This window comes from Dermacentor andersoni, chromosome 4 (genome assembly GCF_023375885.2).
Source record: "Dermacentor andersoni chromosome 4, qqDerAnde1_hic_scaffold, whole genome shotgun sequence".
NCBI classification, from domain to species: Eukaryota; Metazoa; Arthropoda; class Arachnida; order Ixodida; family Ixodidae; genus Dermacentor; species Dermacentor andersoni.
This window is the reverse complement of record NC_092817.1, coordinates 119,102,421-119,117,700: the sequence shown is the minus strand read 5'-3', so window position 1 is coordinate 119,117,700 and position 15,280 is coordinate 119,102,421. Positions and strand designations below refer to the sequence as shown.

Sequence of the window (15,280 nt, the reverse complement as noted above, 5' to 3'; positions counted from 1 at the left end):
CAGCAGGGAATGGCAGCGCGTTTCGGTTATCACCTATTAAAAGCGTGTGCTACACTTCTGATATCACTGCATGCTGCAAAACAGATACGCAAAGATGCTTATCGCAATAGCATTGGTGGTGACAGCTGTGAGTGCTGCATGCAATGACCACAGAGAAGATCTGCTGGTACCGAAATGAGAAACTGAGTGCGCGCCAGCGTTTTCACATGAGACGGGCGGGCAAGTACTGCAGTGGAGCTGCCACAGTGGTCACCTACATACTGTTCTTGATCGCACGTGCCTCGCACATCTTTACATGCGACCCAGCGGCTGGAAAACGTATCATACGATCGGAGTTGGGCAACATTTTGAATGTTCGTGCCAAAAAATCTTGTTTTCCAGGAACGTATGAACTGGTAAAAAATTTGCATAATTCTTTTGGGTCATTTCTTGTGTTTTTGATTGCAGACATTGGTGCTGGGAAAATGTACGTAATGGGAACACATCAACGAGGTTCTACTGTATCTTTGCCTTGTAACCCCCTTTTTGCTTATCAGACATCTATTTTGCTTACACACAAAGATGGGTTAGCATTCAGTTATAGATGCCCTCTATATTAGAAAACAAAAGTGCATCAGCATCCGTTAGCCTTCTGTACACATGTTGGAGATGAAGCGAGTCCTCAGTACAGTGGAACCCCAATTATACGACTTTCTCAGAACCATGCAAGAACGTCATATAATCCGGGCATCACATAGTCTCACCAACAAGATCTATAATAGATGCAAAAAAGAGTTGAGAGGCTTTAATTTAGGTTACAGGCTAATGGTCTGCTGGACTCAGAAACCAAACCTCCAAAAAAGTAAATGCAACAAGAATACTGCATTGTAGGTGCCAATCACGCTTTATTGGTAAGATTTAGCATATCGTGTACCGCAATTCGCGCCTGCCAGCATGCCAAAACATTCTTTGCTTATTTAGAGACAGTTTCTTATAGCCTTTCTTTGAGCCGCACAGCAAGGGCTTCTTTCAAGTGCAGCAACATCCGCAAGGTCACCTACAGTGGCGTCGCCTGCACAGACGATTTTCCGAATGTTGTCGATGCTATGCCACAACACCCAGGCACAAGCATGGCAGCATCTGTGGCATTGTCCTTGTCGGAGGTGCCAGCCAGCAGTGTTGGCGTGATACCAGGACCTGCATGAATACAGAAACCCAACGACAGACATGTAAGAAGTCTTGTGTGCTCGCGCGTAAACAAAGTTCCAAACTGCCTGCATGAACACACGTATATGTTACGATCTGCATGCCTTCCAGTGGCTGATCGGTGCGATCTTGGCTCAAGCTTTCGCATTTTCCATATGCGCTAGGGCAATGATCACCTGGATCCTTGGGTGATCCCTTCCAGAGATAGTTTCACGTTTGTGAGATTCAGCAATGCATGCAATGAAGTACATGATTGTAACAAGGGGCCCTATAACGTAAAACTATTCCATTATGTTTTTATTCCAATCTCCAGACGTCAAATTTACGTAACCGCCGATGCAAGCATCGGGCGGTGACCCGCAGCATAGCCTGAACAGCCCAATCAAACGCTCTCCTCAATTATCAAAGGTCACTTTAGTTTGCTTTCAAAATTAATAACATTGCCTACATTGAGCGGTTTTTCTTATCTAATTGGCTGACAAGCGACGAGGGGCATGTTCAGGTGGAGAGGGTTTTGATGGGGCCGAGCCAGCACACTGAAAATAATAACGGAAGAAAGAGGGTGGTGCCCGTGTCTGCGATCGATCCGCTTTTCCTTACTTAGGTTGCGGTGGGTTGTCTAAAATCGCAGCGATGTGCAATGGACAGTTAAAAATGCCACCGAAACGGGTCCTCCGCAAGGAATTGGCAGAGCACTGTCGTAAACGTGTCTAAAGTGCTCGATAACGTTATATGACCACGCAACACATATTGCTATACACAAATAAACCCATGCTCTCCGGCAGGTGCGAGTAACCAGTGCCCGAGTGATCGGCAGCAGCCATCTTCTATTCCTTTCGGAACGAGGCAGTCTCCGGCTATTCAGAAAAAAGTCTAGTTTTGTTTGGCATATTAATGCATCTTTAAAGGAGCATTGACACAAAAATTTTCCATCTTGGTTTTTCCACTGCAATAAGTAGCTAATGACCCAGTAATCACGGCACGAAACATCATTTGCTTCAGAGCACGAGAGGTAATTATTTGGAGTCTTGTTTGTGGCGCCCAGTCCAAGTTTCGGTTTCAGAGAGCAACGAGATCGCTGAAGAAGGAATGTAAGCACAGTGGGCATGTGATCGCACAAAACAATGACGTACGTACGCCAGCGCGCTCGCGAGCTTCATGTTGCTAGTTCGTCTGCTGTGTCTGCATGTGCTTTGCAATGTCCTCGGCATCATCATCGTTCTCGTTTTCTTCCTCCAGCAGCGACTATTTCCTGCAGGCAGGAGTTGCCACCGTGTTAGCCGTGGCCAACCACTTTGGATTGGATTCACTACAAAGCAGACACTCGGAAAGTGCGGCCAGCGACAGCTATAAATATGCATACACACTTCTACAAGTAGAATGAACCATACGTCGAGGGCGCTTTGGGAATGAAGCGTATTCTGGAGCAGGACACAAGGCGGGGTAAAAATCGGCACAGCATCAGGCTTGGGCGTATCAGTCTTGGTGGAAGCTCATCGGATTGCTCTAAGCTCGGCGGGTTTTGTTTATACCAGGCACGCTCGAAATGAGCAAATCTGGCTCATTCTAAACGTCCAGCGGCGCACACGAACTTGGACCACTTCTGCAGCTCATCAACACTGACGGTAGCGAACGAGAAAGCCAGGCGAGCTGGCGATTGCTAGGAAACGGCATAGGCCTAGCTCGTTGGCCGTCAGATCCGAGGCTGGTGGCACATGCGATCCGTCCGCAGCTCGTAATAAAGTGCCTATATTTGTCAACACAATCAACGTCTGCACATTTATATCGCTTATAAGTGACAATACAATTAGTTTTCCTGATGCCGTTGGTAGCAATGAGAAAACACGTTAGCCAGGCGAGCTGCTTTGCAGCAATGATTCCTGCGGCGTCTGCGCTGACCGTTTGCGAGCCAAAATCACGCCAATGATTCACTATTTCATGCAGCATTTTATGACATGCACACTTTCGAGATCACTTTACTTAGTTATATTGTGTCAGAAACAAATTTTAGCTGATTTTCCACGCTGCCGTCAGCGGCAGAAAAAAAGAACATCGGGGCTATCGGAGCAGCGAGAAACTTGCTCGCAGGGCCCGCCCCGATGGCAGCGCAAACTCGTGACGTAGTGTTTTCTCGCTTGTTTACATTCCTTCCTTAATGTCGATGTCGCGAGCTGCTACACTTTACGGTTTGCTGTGCGCACGCGCACTTTGTTATTTATTTCAAATATGTTCTAAGCTATATTCGCCGTTTATATTTTGCAGGCGATGTGTGTGTGCCCACATAAATCGATCTCAGACGTTAACTCGACTTTGAATTTTTGTGTCAGTACTCCTTTAATGCATACACGTCACTGTGATGCGGTGAGTTTTTCACGATTCTGTGGCGTCGCGTGACAGGCAGGTGAAATGAGGCGGCCTGAAAACTTTTCACCAATAACCGAGGTCTAATGTTGAAAAGGCGTCAAACCAGAAGTAACTATTTTTCTTTTGTTCGGTCAAGTCATGCATAATCGGCGTGTGCAGGTCACATCAGATTGGGAGCTATCACGGTTTTGGTGACGTCGTGTAGCAGACAGGTGAAAAGGGGGTGGTCCAAAAACTTTTTGACTAGTCGTGGAAGGCCCATTGCAGAATTCGAATAGAAAAGTTTGGAATAGCTTTACATTATAGCGCCCAAGATTACGAGCTTGGCACAGAGCCTAAAATGTCGTCAGCCATACACGTGAGTGCGTCTGGCGATGAGAGGAGGCACTGCCAAGAAAAAATGCCAAAAATGGCAAGAGAAAAAGCGCATTGAGACGGCAACAAAGGGGTAAAGGCGAGCGGTGGTTCAGCAAGAGTAGTGTTTATGTTATTCAAGAAGAGAATAGAAGGGAAGGGTTGGTAAAACACACAGCAAATAAAATGTCTTCGAAAAACATTGCAAATCAAGTCGGACACTCTCAAATACGAATAAAAAGGAGATGCATGCAGAAGCAAATATTTTTTAATATGAGCTATTCCTATCAACTGATAGCAAGCTCAGTGGTACGAGGCTTGAACTTTGTCACAATTGAGGTTCTCTCTCAATTTACAATTTACAAATACTGCTGTCTCAAAATTGAGACATAGCAGGAGTGGGTAAGTACATCAAGATAACATACAATCAACATGTCACATGTAAACGAACTTCGTCTACAAAACGCTCAAGTGGCAATTCTCCGAGATTAGTATGTAGCGTGTTCCACAATTCAATGGTAAATGGCAAGAAAGAAAATCTGAAGCTATCTAAGTGACCTCGAAAGGGAGCAATATTCAAGGGATTGGCTCTTCGCATTACACGCGCCGAGGAGCCAACAAATGTCACAGGTACGTCGACAATGACAGAAGCATGTACAATTTTGTGCAACATTATAATCCTTTCACACGTGCGCGTATGTGCCAACGGCTCAAGCGATAGCAGGCCAGCATGCAGAGAAGGGGAGAAATTGCGATCGTATCGATTATAAATAAATCTAATAGCTTTCTTCTGCACAGCCTCAAGCTTTGATACATCAGATACGCAGTGGGGTGACCAGACAACAGATGCATATTCAAGGGATCTGTAAGCTGCTAGTTTGCATTCCTTGGTTGCTGGTTTTAGTGTTCTTTTTAGGTATCCAAGTCGTTTTAGAGCCCTGGAACAAATGAAGTCGACGTGTTTGTGCCATCTTAAAGGGACACTAAAGGGAAACAATAAATCAGTTTAGACTAATGGAGAATTGTTTGAGAACCCTGCAGGCAGTCATTTCAAGAAAATAGTTTGATTATTCGATGAGAAAATGAAGGTCAAAGTATCAGTATTTGAATTTCGCGCCGAAACTCCAGCGCCGGTACGTCAGCGTGACGTCAGGGATTCCAAAGTATGTTTTCGCATTTGGGCCGCGTTGGCTGAATAAAGGTTCCCGAAATTTGCCATGTTTATTATTTGGTTCCTTTAGAACACAATGTAGTCAATCTGTACCGCTATTTATAATTAGTAGGCCCTAGAAGATGCCATCAAAATCCATGACGTCACAGCCCCCAGGTGCGGGAACTCAAGTAGGCGTCGCCACCCGTATTTCGTTCTTCCGCTTTTTCTGGCTTACCAAACGTCTTATTGTTGTAAGAGTGGTGTTTTTGGTGTTGTAGAACGGTAATTTACTGATGAAGAAGAAATCATTTTTCCCTTTAGTGTCCCTTTAAGTTGGAAGAAAAAATTACGCCAAGATATTTGAACTCGGTGACAGAAGTCAAAATCTTCTCATCATTACTGTAGGCAAATTTCAGGGGTTCCTTTTTGTTCGAAAAGGTCATCGATACCATTTTATCGAAGTTGATTTCCATTTGCCAGGTCTTGCTCCAGTTGCAGAAGGCACTGAACGTGTTATTCACCATCTCGTGGGCATTGACGCTGACTATGTTAGAGTACAAGACACAGTCGTCTGCATACAAACGGAGCTTAACAGCAGTGTTATTAACAACACTCTCGACATCATTAAGGTAAATAATGAATAAAAGTGGTCCCAATACGGAGCCCTGTGGTACGCCGGAAGAAATACCGACTGAAGATGAGTGCGCCTGATTTAAATGAGACAAACTGGGACCGCAGATGCAAGTAGTCTCTTATCCAGCCAAGCAAGTGATTGCCGTGTATGCCTCTGAATAAAGAGTCAAGCTTCATAAGTAACTTAGCATGATATACCTTGTCAAATGCTTTGGAGTAGTCAACAAATATGGCGTCAATCTGGCCACGATTGTTAAGTGTAGTAGCAACGTCGTGAGTGAATTCAATTAGTTGCGTAACCGTGGAAAAACCAGATCTAGAACTATGCTGATGATGTGAAAGAATGTTGTTATCGTTGAGGTACTGTATAATATGCTTATGAATTGTGTGTTCTAGTAGTTTACAACAAGTAGATAATAATGAAATTGGTGTATAATTAGAAATTGTTTGCCTAATGCCAGATTTGTGTATCGGTACAACTTGAGCAACCTTCCAGACACTGGGAACAGTTTGCGATTCGACAGATTTTTGAAAGATGATAGTGAGATACCGCGCACAGTATTCTGAGTATCTCTTTAAAAACGTGTTTGGAATGTTATCTGGTCCTGCACTTTTACTAGTATCAATATTTAACAAGAGGCTGTGAACTCCGCTAAGCGTTATCTGAAGTTTTGGAAAACATGCCGAAGCACTACCACAGTGAAACGTGGGGATAATGGCGTTATCTTCAATAAAAACAGATTTAAAATATGTATTGAACGCTTCAGAGATCATGACAGCATTTGAACACGACTGTCCGTTAATGACCATAGAAGTTGAGTTGGACACAGGAGGAACAACCGTTTTCCAGAATTTGGATGGGTAGTCTTTTAGAAATGTCGTCAGAGTGTTGTTATAGTAGTAGTCTCTAGCGTGCTGCATTTTAGTCTTAAGAGTTTGTCTGAGTGATGTGAGCATTGAGTTTTCTCGGACATTCTGAGTGCGAGAGCCACGGCGGAAGCGCTTGATCGGGCGAATCAACTGTATAATCTCTCTAGTGTACCAAGGGTGCTTCGGGTTTCGCTTTACACATTTTTTTGGTACGAAATTAGCTATGCACTCTTTGACAATGTTGTGAAACATTTCAACTAACAAGTCAACACCTAAGGCATCACTCGAAAACATAAACTCATCAAAGTGTGATGCAAGCAAGGCGACAACTCATCAAAGTGTGATGCAAGCAAGGCGACAATAGAATTGTCGTCAGCTCGGGAAAAGTCATGGACAGTACTATATGTTGGTTTATTGGGCTGTAGAGCAATATCTAGGTGGACAATTACCGCCTTGTGATCGGAGATGCCCTCCACAACGTCACATTCGCTATACAGGAGCCCATCACTAAGGAAGACCAAATACAAAATAGCAGATTCTCGGGTACACAAGCTAACGACCTGTGTCAAATCATATGACACAGCGAGATTGATTAGAGCGTCGCAGATGGGTCGATCACGTCCAGTAGAAGAGAGAAAAAGCCAGTCAATGTAGGGGGCATTAAAATCGCCACATATTATTAACTGGCTTTCTTGTAGCCTGTTCACTGCAATATAATCCGTGACAGCGTGGACTGAATTGACATCATTTGGCGGTGTATACAGCGCCAATCACAGTAGTAAAGCCACCAAAGTCAATCTTGCACCAAACCGATTCGCTATCATTAAGCTTCGGCAGCAAAACGTATTTAATATCTTTAGAAATAAAAAGCGCTACGCCACCACCGCGACCAAGAGTCGTCATTTCTCAACACCTTTGTAACCAGGCGGCAAAAATTCATTCTCAGAAATGGAGTCATGAAGCCAAGTCTCACTAACACATATTACTGATGGTTTGTGACATTCTCCAAGCCAGTTGAAAGAAACATATTTGTTAACCAAGCTGCGCGCGTTAAAGTTCAGAAGTGTTAGTTTCCTTTTATGTGGAAGTCAGTTGGAATTCCTGGGAGCGGTGTAATCGGACGCCCTGACAACGCACTTTCTGGCATCGCTCCACTCCTACCGAACACTGTCGATAATCAGGTGCTCTTGTTGTAACCGTACTTTCTTTGCGACTTTTCTGAGTTCCGTTGAATTGTGCCATAGGCTTCTGCGCACCTGTCGCACGCGTGCAGAAAAGTCTTCACTGATGTAAATGTTTGAACCTTTCAGTTTGCGTGCGTTAGCTAAGATATCTACTTTAGTTCGAAAATCACACAGTTTGATAATTACTGGTCTATCTTTACCTGTCCTTTTTTGCCCAAGTCTGTGGCAACGCTCGATGTTATCACACGTGACGTCAAGCTTTGTCGTTAGCATGCTTAGTACTGAAGTAAGAAGTGCCTCAGGTGTTTCATTCAGTGTTTCAGATAATCCATAAATAATCAAGTTATTCCGTCGCAACCGATTTTCAAGGTCGTCATTCTTATGCTCCAGCTTTTGGATCAAATCTGAGAGACCAGAAACAGTATTTTCTAGTTCCTGCACGCACTCACCGGCATCTTTGGTGTTGGCGACAAGTGACTCTAGTTTAGATAGACGATCATCGAAAGAGGCAATTTTGGAGGTTAGTGCAGATATTTCGTTGCTTATGCGAGCCTGTCCTGGTAGCAATTCGGCGAACATTTTTTCAGTGATGGGACCCGGATTAGTTTCTATGTCGCCTGAAAGAATCAACAGGCTTTTCAACATGTGCACAAGACCGGCAGCACTTTTCGGGAAAAGGAACATGGGAGGGTCTGGCAGCAGCAACAAGAAGCGATCATCATTTCTATAGCATTTACAACCATACCAATTGCATACCTGTAAGAAGAAGTAGGCAAATTTGTAGCGCATGTTTGCAATGCTGCCGCCAGACCCACTGAAGTGGAACCCCGGAGGCGTCCGTCCTTTATCCTGCTGCGAGCACGTAGATGTCGCTGAGGTGCCGGAGCATGCGCAGTACCGCCAGGTTAGTGCTGGCCAACAGGGGAGGAAACAGTCCACGCAGGCTGACACGTTTGCGTTTAGTGCCTTCGTTGGCAACGGACACGTGAAGCTTCCTGAGCAAGTGTCGACCGTCCGGTGGGGCAGACCGACGAGCCGGCAATACGAAGGAGCACAACATTGAAGATCGTGGAAACAGGTACTTGAGGCAATCTGTAAGAAGAAGTAGGCAAATTTGTAGCGCATGTTTGCGATGCTGCCGCCAGACCCACTAAAGTGGAACCCCGGAGGCGTCCGTCCTTTATCCTGCTGTGAGCACGTAGATGTCGCTGAGGTGCCGGAGCATGCGCAGTACCGCCAGGTTAGTGCTGGCCAACAGGGGAGGAAACAGTCCACGCAGGCTGACACGTTTGCGTTTAGTGCCTTCGCTGGCAATGGACACGTGAAGCTTCCTGAGCAAGCGTCGACCGTCCGGTGGGGCAGACCGACGAGCCGGCAATCCGAAGGAGCACAACATTGAAGATCGTGGAAACAGGTACTTGCGGCAATCTGTACGAAGAAGTAGGCAAATTTGTAGCGCATGTTTGCGATGCTGCCGCCAGACCCAAGAGCTCTTAAGTCAACCTCAACTGTCCTGACATACTCTCACCTCGCGCATGCCGCCTCAGTGTTGTGTTTCACTGATTTAAAAAGTTTATTTTGGTTTGGATGAGGGATATCTGCATCTCGACATCAGCCAACACTTTGTTTTTTGAACCCAAGCTCCTTCAAAATGGCGGCAGCACGCTTCCTTTCCCGTTCATTCCTCAATGCATAGGTCCTTTCTGTTCTTGTCCTCCTTCCGCCACTCGTTCGCCACATGGACCATTTGAAGCATATTCTTGGTCAGTTGTACAAGGTCTGTTCTGAAAGTAGTAGGACTGGTTTTTTCCTGAGCGAACGGGCAGACGAGAGGCAGTCTGCGCGTGCAGGATCGGTGAAGGAGGATATTGGGAACGTTGGGAAAAATCGGCAGTGGGCTCTCGGCTGTTGAAGAGAGCCGGTCGCTTGTACTGTGAACCACTGTCGAAACGCCTCGTCACGGAGAATCTTGTAGCGCTTACTGGATCAGCGATATGCGATCAAATTTTGTGTAAGGCTTGGTAAAATGGGCAAAGAGAGTCACGGCATGATTAAGGAGGCTTACGGTGATGCTGCCATGAGTAGATCAGGTGTTTTTGAGCGCCATAAGCTGTTCCGAGAAGGTAGGAAAAGAGTGGAAGACGACGACCGCTACGGACGCCCTTCAACCAGCAAGACCAACGAAAATGTGCCGCGAATGAAAAATTTACTGAACAGTGAACGTAGGATGAGTATGTAGGATGAGTATCAGAATGATTTCTGATGATTTGAGCATTCCTCAAACCCAAGTTCTTGAGATCGTGACAGAAAATTTAGCCATGAGGAAAGAATGTGCGAAGTTCGTGCCACGAGTGGTTGTCAGAGGAGCAAAAGGCCAACCGGAAAGCAATCTGCCAGGATTTTTTTATCATGTGAATGAGGACCCCGACTTTTTGGACAATGTAGTGACCGGTGACGAGACGTGGGTGTCTGATTATGACTCGGAGAGCAAGCGGCAGAGCTCAGAATGGCCCACCCCTTTCCCAAGCCCCAAGAAAGCACGAATGAGCAAATGCAAGCTAAAGTCCATGCACATTTGCTTTTTTGATCGACATGAAGTCATGCACAAAGAGTTCGTACCGCCCTGACAAACAGTTAATGTAGACTTTTACGTGGAAGTCGTCAAAAGACTGCGAAAACGCACTGTTCGTGATGCGCATGATGCGGTGCGGTTCACATGCGCCCTCTGGTTGTCCAAACCAAATGGGTAACCAGCTACTGGCAACATGCATCAGTGAGTGGACAGTCTTGTGTGCTGGCGACAAGCAAAATTTCGCGCCGTGCCAGGATTTTGTTATTACGTTTGTTATCTTATTAGTTATTTTTTTATTAGTTAGCTTGAGCGGTTCGCATGCGCCGGCATCCGCACTTCGGTTTGGGGATGCGACGTCTGTTGAAAGCCGGCAACTATCGCCGACAGCAGACGACACTGGCATAATTTTGGCGATGTAGGCTGAAGATTCCGCGTCGTGGTGAAAACGCGACTCTTGCACTGTCACATTTTGTACGGCATGTGTGGCGTTGACGTGGTGACCCACCTTTGGAACACTGTGCAGTCGTCTTGCCTGTGCCGCTTTTTTATTTGTTTATTGTTACCGCATAATGCTGCGACAACATGCGTCACTATGTGCTCGGTTGTGTATGGCGCGACGGCGCACTTTTTGTAGCTGTGCTAGCGAAAGCTTGTGTTGTTGACAAGCGACACACCACTGCTCCTCGTCTGGACAAAGCACCAGCGCGGAAGAAACGGGAAGCGACCCCATCCCGAGTCGAGTTCTGAGAATCCTTCGTCGTCGCCCTCAGCATCTCGGCTACCGGACAGGGACCGAGAGTTCACCCTCTCGAACACATGCAGCTCTCGCCTGCGTCTTTTGTAGAAAATATACGTAGTCTGTTTTCTGCCACCAACCGATGCGCACTTCTTTCACGGATGGGGCCACACCCCACATGTAACACTGGCAATGAGGCAGGAGTTGCGAAGCGGATAAATTTTCGAAGTTAAGGCCGTGGCTACAGGACGAGTGCATGGCGCTGTCGAGCCTTTCTCGGGCAAATCATGGGAGTCGTGGTTCCAGCGCCTCGACTTTTACTTCGTGGCGAGCAACGTCAGCGACGAAGCGAAGATGCGGGCACTTCTCGCGCTTTGTGGAGCTGACACTTTCGAACACTGTGTGCACGCGCTGATAGCACCGAAGATCCCAAGAGAAGTCAACTTCAGTAATTTAGTGACACTTCTCAGGCGGCACTTCGACACCAGGACATCCGAACTTTACAGCCGATACGTGTTTCAAAGACCCGACCAACGGCCAGACGAGTCAATCAGCAGCTACACTGCGGCCCTCGGAACCTTGACAGCCGACTGTAATTTCGGAGCACTGCCTTCGGCTACAATATCGACGACGTCACCTGACACCCAAACCACCACTTCAACAGCGAACCCAACTATGCCGCCCCAAGATGTGATGCCCCGGGACAGGTTCGTCCGCGGCGTCTCGGACGAACATCTTCCACGGAGACTGTTCGCAGAAAAAGCCTGACATTTCAACGCGCTGTGGACTTAGCCCTGTCAGCGGAAAGTGCTTCCGGCTTTCTGGATTCCGGCTTTGTGGATGGGCGCCAGCTTTGTGGATGGGCGCCGCATTTACAGTCTTCTAATCTGTAGGCAAAGCAGTTTTTTCCAAAGACCTGGTAAAAATTACTTGCAGGTATTTCGACACTGAACTGCTGCAATACGAAAGTAGAGCAGCAGGCAAGTTGTCAGGGCACATAGCTTTGATATGCACAGTCCTTTAACAAACGGTCCTTTGCCTCTGGAATGGCGCCTTCCATCTGTTCATATGTAAATTTACTGAACTCACACCGCTATATCAGAAGCTTCTGTGTGCAGAGAGAAAACAGAACCAAAGTATGCTTTAAAATTCCGCCTCTTTTTGGGTACTGCGAATGAATTGGCCAGCAAATTCTACCGGAACGATAGGCACTTTATCTTTGCCATTCTTTTTAATGAATTTCCATAATTCTTTAAGACTCATAAGCCTCGAACCAAAAGTAAAAAAAAGTGTCTTTGGCATGGCTTACCATACGTTTCATGTCTTGCACAGCATGAGGTGTCTATTCATGAGGTGTCATCAAGTGCTATTCCTCAATTTAAAAGTGGTGATCATCTCATCTCCAGTAATCAAGAAAAAGCGAGATGTTTTAAAGCACAGTTCAGTTTAATAATAAAGTAAAGCCTTCTTCGTGAACCCTTCCAGCTTTTGCTGACTGTTGCTGCTGCTGCTGCTGTGCTGTCTTTTCAAAATAGTTCGCACAGGAAAATCAGTGTGCGATAGGCTGTGCATGCAAAAACATGTGCACGTGCACCAGCTTCAATGAGGTCAGAGAAACAGGGACGAAAGAGGCACATAAAAGTAAAGCTTACCACTGTCTTTTTTGCCGTACTTCTCTCAGCATAGAAGTCTCCTCAGCATTCTCCCTTCGACAAACATCCAGTATCACCTTCGTCCCCGTGACATCACTGCATCAATTTCTCACAGGGCACATTCGCAGGGACCGCAGTTTGCATTTCAGCATAGCTTGTGACCTATGTGGTGCATAAAGATGAAACTTTGTATGAGATTACACGTTGCATAGAATGACAATAAAGAAATGTGTGTGCATAACATTTATAGCATTTAATTAACCGCTTCACAAAAGCTTCGCTTCATATATGGATTCCCACATTTGTGCTAGGGCTGCATAATTTTTTACCTGTGTAAAGACAGGCTGTTGGGATAGTTGATCTTACATTCTAACTAGGGCAACTTAACGCAAAGCGCTGGTCAGACAAAAATACAAGGACGAGTGCCCCTATCAACATTTTATTAACAGGCCACGCATTGATATAACACAAACTATTGGAGCGCATGCACCCACAGTCACATTATCCCATTGGTGTGCAATAACCACAAAATCAAAATTGCACAATTCAAAAAGGAGCATTAATGAAATCATATTTGCAAGTGTGCAAAAAAAAAAAAAGAGGTTCTGGGGTATTATGTGCCAAAACCACAATATGATGATGAGGCACGCTGTAGTGGGAGACTCTGGATTAATTTTTACCACCTGGGGTTCTTTAACGTGCACACAATGCACGGTACACTGGTGTTCTTGCATTTCACCCCCATCAAAATTCAGCCGTTGCGGCCTGGATTTGATTGTGGCTCAGCCGCACGATGCCAAAGCCATTACACCACCACGTCTGGTTGAAAGTATGCATCCTTGTGGGCATGGTAAATGGATGGTAAATTTATAGGGGTATTGTTTTTCCTCTAAAGAGAAGTCTTTAATGCTAACTGAGCTGTATTGTTGCTCTTGCCTGGAATGTTTGTCTCCTGATTTCATGAATGCTGCCCTTAGACAATACATTATTTTTATGTTGCGGTTACTGCATAGTGACGCGATGTGACAGGGCACATCTACATTGATGGTATGTATATTGGCGAGTGGTCTACTGTTAACCTTTCAGGGTCCATTTTTATCGCCATATGCGACTGCCCAGGGTCGATTTCCTTTATTGCAGATTCCAATTCTTCTCAGGGACCTACTTTGAAAAAAATTTACCATAATTTTTTAGGGTGACTGCAAAGTTAGAAAAAAATATTTCGCATTGGTATATATGTACTTTTCATTCATGAATAACAATAAAAAAGGAAATAAACTTATAAGAATAAAAAATTTGATGCATTGTTATACACATAGTTCAAGGCATTGAAAATTCGCACACGAGAATATTTCGCAAGGATCAAATGTTCTTGCTCTTACACTAATATGTACATCCATAGCGTAATCGAACTGCGGAGGTGCACTCACTCAAGAAAACTGTGTGGTTGTGTGCCCGTCAGAAAAGCAAGACATGTGACAAACTTCTGCTAATCATCTTATTGCTAAACAAAGGCAATTAGTTTTCGTGAGTCTCCAAAAAAAAAAAAAGCAACGGACAGCATGCACAGCGGCATTCTACCTATGCGAACCCCTGTGAGCACTAAACGAGCGAGAAACAAGCGGTCGCCCTTTGAGCAATTAGTAATGAGATAGCCATAAGTTTTGCAAGCGCAAGAAGCCGAAACTGTCGGCCGAACAAAACCCAAACCGCCGCCCGCTCACACACGTGCCATGCGCAAGCGGTAGTATATTGACACATGTACTTATCTTTATCGGGCAACCACGTTTCGCCGCCTAACAAATGTAATCGCACAGCGAGGGACGTGCCTGCATGTATCCGAAGTTTCTGGAAAGTTATCGATGCTTCTATCCACTGTCCGTTGTCGCCGAACCTTATGTTATCTGATTTCATCACCTGACGCGAATGGTGTAGAACTTTGTGGAAGGCACGCGGGTCCGAACGATTAGTCTGGAACATTCGACGACTGGTCTTTAAAAGCCGAGGCGCTTGACACGCTGATCAGATTTCCGACGATCGCCGACCGTGTTCGCCGCTATCGTTGTGCTATCGTTGTGGGCACAGGTTCGCCCAATAAAAGCCAGTTTTGTATTCCACCGTATTGCTGCTTTCTTCACCGTCACTACCATGTGACATCTGGTGGAGGTGCTTGTGCGTTCGTGTACCGAACGTCCCCGCAAAGCCGCGATTTAAGCCCGAAGCCGGAGGACAGAACCAACATCGCCCAAGACCAGCGTGCTAGCCGCAGACTGCAAGGACTGCCCCCAGAGCACGGACTTCTACCTGAGACGACAAAGAAGATCGTGGTCAAGACAACCCCAATGGCTGCCCCAGCGTCCCCCGTTACCCTACAACAACCTCGGGACCCACCAACCTTCCATGGAGCAGCGACTGAAGACCCGGAATCATGGCTGGAGACCTACGAACGAATCGCGACATTCAACAACTGGGACTCCGACGACAAGCTGCGGCATGTCTACTTCGCCTTAGAAGACGCCGCCAGAACGTGGTTTGAGAACAGGGAGTCGACCTTGACAACGTGGGACCTGTTCCGTA

The 15,280-nt window shown here is 46.0% G+C and overlaps 1 long non-coding RNA gene across 6 annotated transcripts in view; it reads right to left on the bottom strand.

Moving 5' to 3' along the window:
- Window positions 1-872: 872 nt before the first annotated feature.
- Window positions 873-15,280, bottom strand: part of LOC129386413 (uncharacterized) — a 33,103-nt gene continuing 18,695 nt past the window's right edge. Inside the window, exons 5-8 of one of the 6 annotated variants that reach the window (XR_011893901.1) lie at window positions 12,704-12,865; window positions 8,500-8,835; window positions 2,319-2,437; window positions 873-1,176 (exon numbers count right to left, since the gene is read on the bottom strand). This is a non-coding gene — a long non-coding RNA (uncharacterized lncRNA). Of the gene's footprint in view, window positions 1,177-2,318; window positions 2,438-8,499; window positions 8,836-8,863; window positions 9,172-12,703; window positions 12,866-15,280 lie in introns of those variants that run through there. The other 5 variants (XR_011893900.1, XR_011893899.1, XR_011893903.1 and 2 more) reach the window with 5 other exon arrangements.